The 13,305-nt window shown below is 46.0% G+C and overlaps 1 long non-coding RNA gene and 1 pseudogene across 2 annotated transcripts in view; one reads left to right on the plus strand and one right to left on the minus strand.

Annotated features, from left to right (window-relative positions):
- The window catches only part of LOC308187403 (nuclear pore complex protein Nup153-like), a 26,161-nt pseudogene extending 20,562 nt beyond the window's left edge, over positions 1–5,599 (minus strand). The window contains exons 1-3 of the transcript XR_013956120.1: positions 3,523–5,599; positions 1,928–1,947; positions 1,051–1,280 (exon numbers count right to left, since the gene is read on the minus strand). The product of XR_013956120.1 is annotated as a nuclear pore complex protein Nup153-like (transcript). The remainder of the gene's footprint in view (positions 1–1,050; positions 1,281–1,927; positions 1,948–3,522) is intronic.
- LOC308187410 lies at positions 5,600–13,116 on the plus strand. Its single transcript, XR_013944670.1, has 2 exons — positions 5,600–6,359; positions 11,842–13,116. It is a non-coding gene; the product is annotated as an uncharacterized lncRNA (long non-coding RNA).
- Positions 13,117–13,305: the final 189 nt, after the last annotated feature.

Here is a 13,305-nt window from a genome sequence, read left to right on the forward strand (position 1 = left end):
GCAGCTGTTCTTACTGAAAGCTCCTTTCACGCAGTTACATAGGAAAGCCAACATGTGTTCCTCAGTCACGAAGACCTTCTCTATTCTTTTCTCCAAACTCATTCCCAAGCTACAGCTACACAGAAAGCCATCAATCTCCTTGTTTACAATTAGATGAGATTGGAGGCAAAGATATTTCCTCCTTATTTTTTGATTCTGCCAACAACAGAAGCAACTGACTTTCCACATTATCTATGGTTACCTACGCACGCTCAGACAAAACTTCTTTACTTATTAAAAGCTGACTTCCCCAAAACAGCTAATTTAAGAGAAACTCAAATAAGAATAGATGCAAATTTATACAACAGGACTACAGGAACAGTGAGAGGCACTGGATATAAGACAAATTAATCTTTCATGAGGTAAAGGAGTTGCAAACCTCGTTGCCAACGGTCAAATACCTTTTCAAAGACACCCCCTCCCCCCGCGTAGACCTTAAAATTATTGAATATTTTAAGGATAATAATCTCATAAACCACATCCGTGCACAAGTTCCCCAGTTCACCATCAAGTTAACAAGGAACTTTACTAAATTGATCAAAGCCCAGAACAAAAAAAAACAAAACAAAACAAACAAACTCAGGACACGAGACGGAATTTTCCTCTGCCATTCTAGCATCTAGTCTTTTGTTTCGAAGACTGCAAAACAAATTAATTTTTTTAATTGCCTTAGGCAATTAGACAGATTTTCATTCCATATCTTTTAAAAGATGGAAAATGCAACCCAGCACACTTGCAAATGACTTATTTTCAGCATTTAGCACCTGGCTAATAGAGTACCTAAAGTTAACTGATGCCTTCCAAGAGCATAAGATGTATGCTTCGTAACTGTGTATACAGTTTAAAGCTAAGACGGTTTCACAAACAGTTGTTTCGACTTTTTTGATTGTTTGTTTTTTTTTTTCATTCTGTCAAAACCCTCATTCCAATTTCCTTTTGAAATTCAGATTCAAAACTAGAAATCTGTGAATAAATACAGATGGCCAGAATTCCAAATGATTTTTCACATACCTCGTCTACTAATTCCTGCTGGTTCAGGCGTGAATCTCTCATCGATTATGGTATCTTCATCTGAATAATCGTGATGATAGTTTACCGGAGTCTCCTCCTGGTTTGCAGATTCATTTCTGTCTACACACTCCTCCTCACGCTTATTGAAATACTTCTGCAGCCAGGCCGGTACAATATTTTTCACCGTTTCTGTCATTCTGTTAATTATTCCCTGCTTGAAAGAAAAAACACTTGTTTAATTACAGAAACACAGTCAACAGCATATGCTGCGATACCACCTTCCACGGACCTTGAAGACAGATATTATACAGCAAATATTCAGAAGACGACGACGAGGTTGATCCCTGGCATAGGATCGCTACACTTCTGGTAAACCTAAAATTCACCTAAGATTGATTTACAACTACCTATCACTGTCTGCACTTCCAAGTGACCTTGGCAAGGTTCAAAGTTTTGAAACCTCTGCCAAAATTCACCAGCAGGTCGTCAATCTGCAAGGCTATCAGGAAACTCTACGCCTGAACAGCTCCTGACCTACAGACTTGTTCCAGGACTCTTCCTCTTCGCACCCTCACGTGAAAACCAACTAAACCAGAAGTTCAGCAATTATCTACTGCGACAGTCAGGACCATACTACCCATTAAAATCAGTGAATCTAAATATTTTCAATTTTAGTAATGCTGAATTGCAGTGACTATACGCACAAAAAACAGTTCTGCTCTCAACAGTCAGGCTAACCCAGAAGATGTCCTGCAAGAAACACAGCTATAGCTATAGCACCAGCACCTCCTCTTGCAAGAGCCTTCTAAAGCTGTTGCTGTATTTTGTAGAAGACTGACTCTGCGGCATACATCGGGTACGATCGGAGAATTCCCACCTGACCGAAAGCCCCAGGAACTACGGTTAAATAAAAGATAAATTAATATAAATGAATATAATTAATAATAAAAATTAATAATAAAAAATAATATCCAGAAAGCTGACAATCATGAGCTAGGCATCCTGCTAATCATCCCTCCTGCAGGCAGGGGGAAAAAAAAAAAGTAAATTAGATCCAGGACTAGTTCCCAGGAACTTTGAAGCTGCTAACTATACTGTCTACAGTGCCCAGGCACCTTCAGAGCTTAATGGTAAGAGACAGAGGGTTTGGTGGGCTGTAATTACGATCACAAGCACACAAAACACATCTATTTAAGTATTTCTAAGAATCGACTTATCGACTAAAGTTGTAGGGGGAAGGATGAGAAAAACAGCGGGGTAGGGATCAGAACCAGAGGTATAACCTCACAAAATCGCATCGGTCGCTTTCGTGCCTCCCCAACTGCATCACTGAGAGACAATTAACATTAAGCCACAGAACCTTCTGCAGAGTGGACATGATATTGAAAATAAACTGAAATTAATTGACAAATGCTCTAAGCAAGCTATCTGCTCAAAGCTCGTCCTTTTACGTTATGAACATTTGCACGATTCGTCTGGTTACAAAGCTAACTGCTATAATAAATGCACACATGTAACACCTATCAGTTTGTCTATTTATCAAATCATTAAAATTCTTCCCCGATAAGTTACTGTTAATTTGATCTGTGCTGGATGTGCAGCAGCCATTCTCTGTGCAGAATCCCCCAGATATCCCCACGCACGTGTTTGCTCTGGCACACTCTTTAAATAAACCTACTGGAAAACACGCAGAGATAACAGACAATGGAAAAGTTAGAAAACCATCTCCACTGATTATTTTTAATCCACGTGTAAGGTTTATCAGTTAGCTACACAGTGTCGGCACACGCAAGCTATGGCACTTTCAACATTAATGCACTGTTCAAGCCAGAGGTTTCAACGGTTGCTCTGTAAGCGTGGGGAATGTTTGCATTGCCCTTCCAGGCCAGCTTTAGATGGACAAGATTGATTGTCAATATGTGGTATAAGGGACTTGGCATTTCTGCAAGTGATAAAAACCTAATTGAGCAGCTATCCATGCGTAGCGCTCCCTTGGTTTTGCATATGATAATCAATCCCCTCAGCTACGTTGCTCATTTAATAGCGGAGAGGTTTTGGCTGAACAAACGTGCAGAGGGCATCTCCAGAGCATCTCTCTGGGCGTCCTGACATTTCTTAGCAAAGAGCTGCTGGGAGGGATCTCGGCGCGTCCCCCCTCCAGCATGGGGATTTTCACACCCCGAATTGACGGACCGCTTTCACCATCAACCTGCTGTACCCTACAGCACAAACGAGAAGCAAAGCCTGGCAGGTAACGTTCAGAGAATTGATGATGGGCTGAGGAGGGGTGCAGGGAGCGGGGAAAGCCCTGGGGGTGGCACTGGGGGTCCTGAGGGCAGCGGGCTGGGGGTGAAGGGGAGGGGGAGGAGGGGGGTAATGGGCTGGGTAGAGGGGTAAGGGGGTAAGTAAGGGGCTGAGGGGGTAACTGAGGGGGTTAGGAAGGGGCTGAGGGGGTAACTAAGGGGGTAACTAAGCCGTTGAGGGGGTAACTAAGGGGGTAACTAAGCGGTCGAGGGGGTAACTAAGGGGGTAAGGAGGTGGGTAGGGGGTAACTAAGGGGATAAAGGGGCGGGTAAGGTAAGGGGGTAAGTAAGGGGGTAACTGGTGGGCTGAGGGGGAAGGGCCCGCTGTGGGGGGGCCGCTCCTCACCCGCTTGCTCCTGGCACAGGGGGGCTTCGCGGCGCCCAAACGGTGGCGCCGCCTCTTCACCTTGCCGCCGGCCGCTCCTCCTCCTCCTCCTCCTCCTCCTCCTCCTCCTCCTCCTCCTGCTCCTCCTCCTCCTGATCGGGCTCCTGGGCTGCCGCCCGGCGCCCCGCCGCCACCGGCCCTGCCACCGCCGGCCATGCCGCTGCCGGTCGCGCCGCTACCGGTCGCGCCGCCCGAGGCCATACCGCCCCCCCCCCCGCGTTCGGTGCCGTCACGGGGCCCCCCCGCCCCCCGCCGCCACGCGCCGCGGGGCCTGCCCTGCCCCTCGTGGGAATAAAAATGTTGTTTTTGCAGAGTTACGTTGTTTAAAGGTAAGGAATGGGGTATCGAGGTGTGCTTGCAGCGATAAGAACGCTTAGCAGGCGACCTTGTAAAATGCAGACAACCAGACTCCGTAGAACAATTCGGGGAAAATCACGGTGTTGAGTCAAGTCAGGTAAGTGAAGAACCATTACCGCTTCAACCAGTAAAAAAGTCGAAAGAAATTCGAAATTTAACAGGCCGGCAACTGAAGGCCATGCATTGTCTGGGAAGCATCAGACAGATTGTGAGCCTGGATCACCCCCTCAGTGGGGAAACAGGGGAGGGTCCCGTCATCAAAAAGTATATAAACTGGGTTTTGGAACCAGCAGGGGCGCTCCTGCTCGTGGGACGCCCGCCACTGCGATCGCGAATAAATTCCTGCTTCGCTGAGCTCCTCGCCTGAGCCCAAGTTATTGGCTACGGAGTGTTTCTCACAATTTGGGGGCTCGTCCGGGAGCCAGTCGCCTACTGGGGAGCCCCACCGCCGCAGCAGCAGGAAGGCATGCCCCGCTGATTTCAGCGGTCCTGTGCATCGACGGCGGCGGTTCTGCGGAGAGCTGACAGAGGGCCCGAGACTGATGAAAGAGGCAGGATCCGTGAAGGAGTGGGGAAGGGAAGAAGGCAGGCACTCCGGCTTTGAGAATTGATCCGGTAACTCTGTGCACAGACCAAGGTAAGAAATAGGAAGTATTGCCTTGGGGGTCGGGTGAGACTCTGTGTGCCGTGTGATTGAGACGTACTTTTGTACGGAGCGAGTGTGGAGTCCTGATCCGCGGTTCCGCAGCTCCGCGAGGGGCGCGGCCGGAGACGGACGAAGCGTGAGATAAGGGAGAGAAAGGAAGAGTCTCGGGAAATGTGGTGTATGGTAAGCCCTTGCACGGGGAAGTGCTTGGCAATACACCAGGGAAATTTGGTGTGCGGTAGTCCTCGCACGGACGGGACGCCCGCCACTGCGATCGCGAATAAATTCCTGCTTCGCCGAGCTCCTCGCCTGAGCCCAAGTTATTGGCTACGGAGTGTTTCTCACACCCTCCCCCTCCCTCCCTCGCGCGCCCCCTCCCCTCACGGGAACGCGCGCCCCCCCCTCCCGCTGCCGCTCCCGTTCCTCGCCCCGCCCCGGTCCCGTCCCGGTCCCGCCGCCCTCCCGCTCCCGCCCTCAGGACCCGGCCGCCATAATGAACCCCGGCCCGGCCACCGTAAGCACGGGGCTAGGAGTCACCTCCAGAGCCTCCCCGCGCCGTGGCGCCGACCGCTGGTGTGCCGCAGCAGCGCGCCGGGCGTGGGACGGCGCCCCGAGCCCACAGTGCTCGTCAGAAAAGCCCCGCACCGACAACCGATACCCCCGCACCGACAACCAACAGCCCCCACGCCGACAACCAACGCACAAGCAGTGTTTTAGGCCGGATTCGTGGCCCCGTTGGTCCGGGAGGCAGTCGTCACGCTAAATTCTACCCCACGGCAGGGGAACGATGGGCATCGTGACAGATCGCCGCCCCAGAAAATAAACACATAAATAAAGAATAAAAACGATAACGGGACATGAATCGTGCTGTAAGAAATGGTCCAGCAATTCGTGCCACTAAGGGGTTTTGAAGGGTTAACATTGAGGCCTGGGTTTAGGCGAGAAAAGAACAAAGGGATTTCTTCGGAGAAAAACTGCTGACTTTGCACGGATGTGCAGTAACTTCTGACAGCCGGCCAAGAGACCACTAGATAAGGAGGAAGAATGAGAGCCTTCCTGTCTCCCTGTCTCCCTGGACCACTAGATAAGGAGGAAAATATGAGCCTCCCTGTCTCCCTGTTCGAGCGGCCCCTGAGAAAGTAACAGAGACTGATAAGCAGGCGACATCGGATTCGGGAAACCAATTATAATAACCCTGCCTCTTCTAGAAGTAGTAATGAATATGTATTAGCCTAGGAGCATAAAAACCAGCCGCCTTACGTAACAGGTGTGCGTCCCGGTGGAGCAGAGACTCCCGGCGCACCCAGCGCTGTTTGCTTGCCTCTATTCGTTTAATAAATTGTAAACTCTGATTGTAATCCTATTTGGGACTCAGTCATTTATAACAATTGGGGGCTCGTCCGGGATGGTCTTGGTTCCTGAATTCTGACTTGATCTAGGAGGGGCGCCCCCACCATTTGGTGGCTCCTGTTCGAGTCAGGTCAGGGCTAACACCATCTTGAACCTGAATAAGGGCAAGCAAAGATTTAGATTTTTTTATGAGCTCCCTTTGCCGGCTGCAGCACTATATTTTGCCCGTAATTCTGCGCGCGAAGATCCGAACGAAGACGACGGAGTCGTAAGTATTTAAGGCGTATACCGTTCGGTTGGGTGGGTTTCGGTTGCCTGTGTGTGTGAGAGTGTGACTGAGACGGAACGTAGTTCCGAAGCGATTGTGGAGGTCTTCTAACCGCGGTTCCAATCTCCCGCGAGGGACTTGGCCGGTGAAGGACCGAAGCGATTCCTATAGGATTCGTGGGTGGGTGATAGGTCCTAAACCCCCTGCAAGACACTCTCACTAAGGCAACCAAGGGCTGTAGGAATTGCCACAGTAAAATTCCTAGATGGGTCAGACAAAATTGAAGACCCGGGACCAGAGAAAAGGGAGCAAATTACCAGACATACCACCAGAAAGTCCATTAGGGATAATGATTAGAAATTGGAACGATAGGGGCCCCAGAAAAGGAAAAAGCAAAGTAAAAATGATTCAGTATTGTATGATAGAATGGCCAAAGGAGCCTTTAAGACCACATGTCTTTTGACCTATTTTCGGATCTTTTGAAGACTGGGTTTGCCAGGCTTTAAATCTACATGTTAACTCAAAGGAACCTTTTAGTCAGGAGGAAAGTGATTATGCAAGGTTATGGATCAGGACTTCACGTCCTTTTCCAGCCTCAGTATTTACACTAAAAACAGAGGAGGAGTTTGAAGAAGGAGAAGAAAAACGGGAAAAAGAAAAAGAGGATAAATGGGAGCCATTAGATAATTTACCACCTCTATATTCTAACAATCCACCTCTGGCAGTGGCCCCACCTCCGGCAGCTGTGGTATCTCCACCGCCGACAGCACCGGAATCAGACCGACCCCCGGCTGCATGTACGAGAAGTAGGACTGCCACATTTGAGGGAGCCTCTCTATATCCCTTAAGAGAGGTACCCCTGGGAGGCAATCAGGGAGGCATTGGGTTTGTGGCAGTCCCCTTAAATACCACAGATGTAAGGAATTTCAAGAAAGAAATGGGGGCCTTATTAGATGACCCCCTCGGAGTAGCTGAAAGACTGGACCAATTCCTAGGTCCCAATACTTATACCTGGGAAGAAATACAGTCCATTTTAGGGATCTTATTTACTGTCGAGGAAAAAGGAATGATTAGGCAAGCTGGAATGAGAATGTGGGAGAGACAGAATCAGGCAGGACCCCCAGGAGACCAAAAATGGCCAAACGTGGATCCCCACTGGGATCATCAACAACCCCAAGGAAGGCAGAATATGAGGGATTTGAGAACATTAATCATACAGGGAATAAGGGAAGCTGTTCCCCGAGGGCAAAACATTAATAAAGCATTTAATGAGCAACAAGGGAAAGACGAATCTCCAACAGAATGGTTGGAGAGATTAAGGAGAAGTTTACAAATGTATTCTGGAATTGACCCGAATACAGTGGCTGGAACTGCACTCCTTAGAACGCAATTTGTAGCTAAATCCTGGGGGGACATAAGGAGGAAATTAGAGAAGCTGGAAGATTGGCAAGAGAGGGGATTAGAAGAGTTACTTAGGGAAGCACAGAAAGTATATGTTAGGAGAGATGAGGAAAAACAAAAAGCAAAAGCTAAGATTTTTGTAGCAGCAGTAAGAGAAAGTCAGAGAAATAAGACTCTGTCCGGAGAAAGGAGGGAGAAGGGAATAGAGAAAGCCCCTAGGGGGCAGTCTTGTCGAGAGAAATACACCATTCCCGCTTGTTACTATTGCAACAAGAAGGGACACATTCAGAGGAACTGTCGTAAGCGGGAACAAGATGAGAAAACATTCAAAGAAGAATAGGGGTGTCAGGGGCTATATCTTCTGGGGACGTCAACATCAACGGAGCCCTTGATAAAACTACTAATTGGTCCCCATAAAGAGGAAGTTTTGTTTTTAGTGGACACAGGAGCTGAAAAATCTACTATTCAAAAACTTCCAAAAGGAGTAGAGGAAGGGAACAATTATATGTCAGTGATAGGGGCAAAAGGAGAGCCTTTTAGAGTGCCTGTCTTGAAAAATGTAAAAGTAGAAACTGGGAAGAAAACTTATGTTAATGATTTTCTTTTGCTCCCTGAAGCGGAGTACAATTTACTGGGGAGAGATTTGATTTTAAGATTGAATTTGAGCATTCAGAGTCAAGGGGACGAATTGCAGATTAAATTATACACTTTGACACAAAAAGATGAAGAAGTCATTAACCCTTTAGTATGGTATAAGGAGGGGGAGACCGGAAGCATAGAAATGGACCCCATAAATATTCAAATAATGGATCCCCATCGTCCAATCCGAGTCAAACAATACCCTATACCAATGGAGGGTCGAAAGGGGTTAAAACCTGTGGTTGACAGACTTCTGGAAAAAGGAACTTTAGAACCGTGCATGTCGCCTCATAATACACCCATCCTCCCCGTAAAAAAATCGGATGGGTCATACAGGATGGTGCAAGACCTGAGAGCTGTAAATCAGCGAACACTCGCTAAATTCCCTGTGGTGGCAAATCCTTATACTTTATTGAGTCGCATATCTCCCAAACATACCTGGTATAGTGTAATAGATCTGAAAGATGCATTTTGGGCCTGCCCTCTGGATGAGAGATCCAGAGATTATTTTGCCTTCGAGTGGGAGGACCCCGAAACGGGACGAAAACAACAATTAAGATGGACTGTGCTACCACAGGGGTTTACAGAGTCACCAAATCTATTTGGACAAACTTTAGAAAAAATTTTACAAGATTTCACGTTACCTAGGGGGGTCAAATTATTGCAATATGTGGATGATCTATTAATAGCAGGAGAAACTGAAGAGGGAACCCGAGAAGCTACTATTAAATTGCTAAACTTTTTAGGGGAAAGGAGATTAAAGGTGTCTCGATCGAAATTACAGTTTGTGGAACAGGAAGTAAAATACTTGGGGCACTGGCTGAGTAAGGGAAAAAAGAAATTAGATCCTGACAGGGTATTAGGGATTCTATCTTTAAGACCCCCACAAACTAAAAAGGAAATTCGGCAAGTATTGGGATTATTAGGATATTGTAGACCGTGGCTTGAAGGCTACAGTGAAAAGGTCAAATTCTTATATGAGAAATTAACTAATAACCAGCTTAAGTGGTTCACAGAGGATGATCAGAAATTCGAGGAAATAAAAAGGGCTTTAATACAGGCACCTGTACTGAGCCTTCCGGATCTGGAAAAACCTTTCTATCTCTTTGTAAATACATCGAACCAAACAGCATATGGAGTTCTCACTCAAGATTGGGCAGGGATTAAGAAACCTGTAGGGTATTGCTCTAGGTTGCTTGATCCAGTAAGTAGAGGGTGGCCTGCTTGTCTTCAAGCTCTGGTCGCTACAGCATTACTAATAGAAGAAGTTAGGAAGATTACCTTTAGTGCTCCTTTAAAGGTGTATACTCCACACAATGTTAGAAGTGTCTTACAGCAAAAAGCAGAAAAATGGTTAACGGATAGTCGGATCCTAAAGTATGAAGCAATACTAATTGACTCACCTGACTTAGAACTGAGGGTAACCTCTGCTCAGAGCCCAGCACAATTTTTGTTCGGAGAACCACAGGAGGGAGTACAACATAACTGTTTAGAGGTAATTGAGACTCAGACAACAGTGAGGCCGGATTTAAAGGATGCTGAGTTGGAGAAAGGAGAGGCACTGTTTGTAGATGGCTCCTCCCGAGTAGTGGAAGGAAAAAGAAAATCAGGATATGCAATAATTAATAAGAACTTAGAACCTGTGGAATCCGGACCTTTGAGCCCATCATGGTCAGCTCAGGCTTGTGAGCTGTATGCCCTATGTAGGGCCCTGGAACTATTAAAAGGGAAAAGTGGGACGATATACACAGACTCTAAATATGCATATGGGGTGGTCCATACTTTTGGAAAAATTTGGGAAGAAAGAGGTCTAATTAATACTCAAGGGAGGAATCTTATACATCAAGAGTTAATAATAAAAATTTTAAGGGCATTAAGAGAACCAAAGGAGATAGCAGTGGTACATGTAAGAGGACACCAAAAGGGATTGGATTATCGAATCAGAGGAAACAATCTAGCAGATAAGGAGGCCCAGGAAGCAGCCCTGAGGACTCAGGTTGTTAAAATCAATGTGATACGAGAGGAAGAAAGGCGAGAAAGAGAAGAAAAGAAATTTACCCCTGAAGAACAAGCAAAATTGGAGAAAATAGGGGCTAAGTTAGAACAAGGAGAATGGACACTGCCTGACGGGCGAGAGATATTGCCAAAAGCCTATGCGAGGCAAATACTGGAACGTTTACATGCACAAACACATTGGGGTATGAAGGCATTAAGCGATCATTTCCTTAAACAATTTGGTTGCATTGGAATTTTTGAAATAGCGAAACAAATTACACAAGGTTGTTTAACTTGTCAGAAAATAAATAAGAAAGTGTTTCGACAAGCAGCTATGGGAGGGAGAAAAACAGCTTATAGGCCTTTCGAGAAAGTACAAGTTGATTTCACTGAATTGCCCAAGGTAGGGAGAATGAAATATCTATTGGTAATCGTAGATCATTTAACACAATGGGTAGAAGCTTATCCTGTAGCACGAGCTACTGCACAGACAGTGGTAAAAATTTTATTGGAACATTTAATACCAAGGTATGGGATAATCCAGTACATTGATTCTGATCAGGGCACACACTTTACTTCTAAAATAATAAAATTGTTGTGTCAATCATTAGGTATTCAGTGGGAATACCACACTCCCTGGCACCCACAGAGCTCAGGGAAAGTAGAAAGGATGAATCAAACAATAAAACAACAATTGACTAAGTTAATGATCGAGACACAGCTGCCCTGGACGAAATGCTTACCATTGGCACTTTTAAACATAAGAACTAAACCACACAGTGAGACTGGATTATCATCATATGAAATGTTATATGGTATGCCTTATTCTCAAGGGATGCCCCTAGGGAACAATGTAATTGAGGATCATAGTATCCAGAAATACATAATTACCATTGGAAGGAGATTACAGGAGCTAAGAGAAATTGGGATGATGACTCAGACACCACCTTTAGGATTTGCTATTCATAAAATACAACCAGGAGACAAGGTCTTAATAAAAACCTGGAGAGAAGAATCATTGAACCCCCGATGGGAGGGACTGTACCTTGTTTTACTTACTACTGAAACAGCTGTGAGAACAGCAGAAAGGGGTTGGACCCACGCATCCAGAATAAAAGGACCAATAACTACCGAAGCCTGGAGGGTTGAGTCCACTCCTGGGGAACTGAAACTGAGACTAAAGAGGAACTGATATCCCAGCAATGAGGTTCTGCATGAATTAAGGGCACTGGATAAAGAGGACAAGGCTGAAGGGAGGAAAGGGAGAAGGCAAGACCGGGGTAGGACCCTCCACTGCGGCGTGTATGGTCTACCGAGGGAGGCAACCCCTATGGGTATTGACCGCCGAGTGAGAGTGCCTCGACCGGACTTCTCCCACACCAAGATCAGTTTGTCCTGAGAAAAATAACATGAGAACCTTTTAAACCCATAATAAAATTGTGATTAGTTTTTCCAGGAGCTGGATCACCCTGAAGGGCTGAATGGTAACACAAGCTCTGAAAGCGGGCCCAACCCCATGATTGAAGGCGCTTCCCACACTCTCAAGATTGGACGGCGAAAAAGGCTTATAATATGACAGGTCGCCAAAGAGAACTGAATTGTGACTGTAAGTGGAAACCCAACATGGGAGCTTGGAAGCGTGCATATACGAGTACAAACGGGGCAGACATTGTAACAGGACCACTCGGTAACAAGGACACTCTGTATTATCACGCCCCAAAGGGTAAAGATGGATGGGATGGTCATTTTCCAAACGGGACGTGGGCCCTAAAGGGACATTATTGGGTGTGTGGCAAACATGCTTACAAGAGGCTACCTGGAAACTGGTCGGGAATATGCTATGGGGGGTACATAAGACCCTTGTTCTTTTTATTGTCACAAACACAAGGAAATCATTTAGGAATAAGATTATATGATGACCTGAACAGAGTAAAACGATCTATTGATACTTCCTTATCCGGGGATAGTGCCCAAAAATGGGGAAAGGATGAATGGCCTCCTGAAAGAATCATACAGCATTATGGGCCAGCCACCTGGAACCCGAATGAGTTGATATCAGGAGCCCGAGAACCTATTTATAATTTGAACCGAATAATTAGGTTGCAAGCTATCCTCGAAGTTGTAACAAATCAAACAGCGACAGCCTTGGATCTTTTGGCTGACCAATCCACTCAAATGAGAAATGCTATATTCCAACATAGAATGGTCTTAGACTATTTACTAGCAGAAGAAGGGGGAGTATGTGGAAAACTGAACGATTCTAATTGTTGTCTACAGATTGATGATAATGGAAAAGTGGTCAAGCAGATAACAAAGGAAATTAGAAAGCTAGCCCACGTCCCAGTACAAACTTGGAAGGGTATGGATTGGGATTTCTTTTCATGGTTGCCTGGTGAACCATGGGTTAAAAGGATGCTGTTTTTATTTTTATGTGGTATAGTGACATTATTGTTTATACCTTGTATGATACATTGCTTTACGTTGTTGATACGGCGAGTAATAAATAGCACCCAATTTGTGATGACTTCAGTGGAGAGAAAAGGTGACGTGTCGATAATGATGCTTAAGAAGTGGACACCCCGAGAACTGACTGATGAAATCCAATTGTTACTGACAAAGGTTGAAGGAGAGACACGAATTGATGATTAAAAAAAAAAAAAGGGAGGAATTGTAAGAAATGGTCCAGCAATTCGTGCCACTAAGGGGTTTTGAAGGGTTAACATTGAGGCCTGGGTTTAGGCGAGAAAAGAACAAAGGGATTTCTTCGGAGAAAAACTGCTGACTTTGCACGGATGTGCAGTAACTTCTGACAGCCGGCCAAGAGACCACTAGATAAGGAGGAAGAATGAGAGCCTTCCTGTCTCCCTGTCTCCCTGGACCACTAGATAAGGAGGAAAATATGAGCCTCCCT

Source organism: Anser brachyrhynchus (genome assembly GCF_964034855.1).
Source record: "Anser brachyrhynchus genome assembly, contig: SCAFFOLD_63, whole genome shotgun sequence".
Taxonomy (NCBI): Eukaryota; Metazoa; Chordata; class Aves; order Anseriformes; family Anatidae; genus Anser; species Anser brachyrhynchus.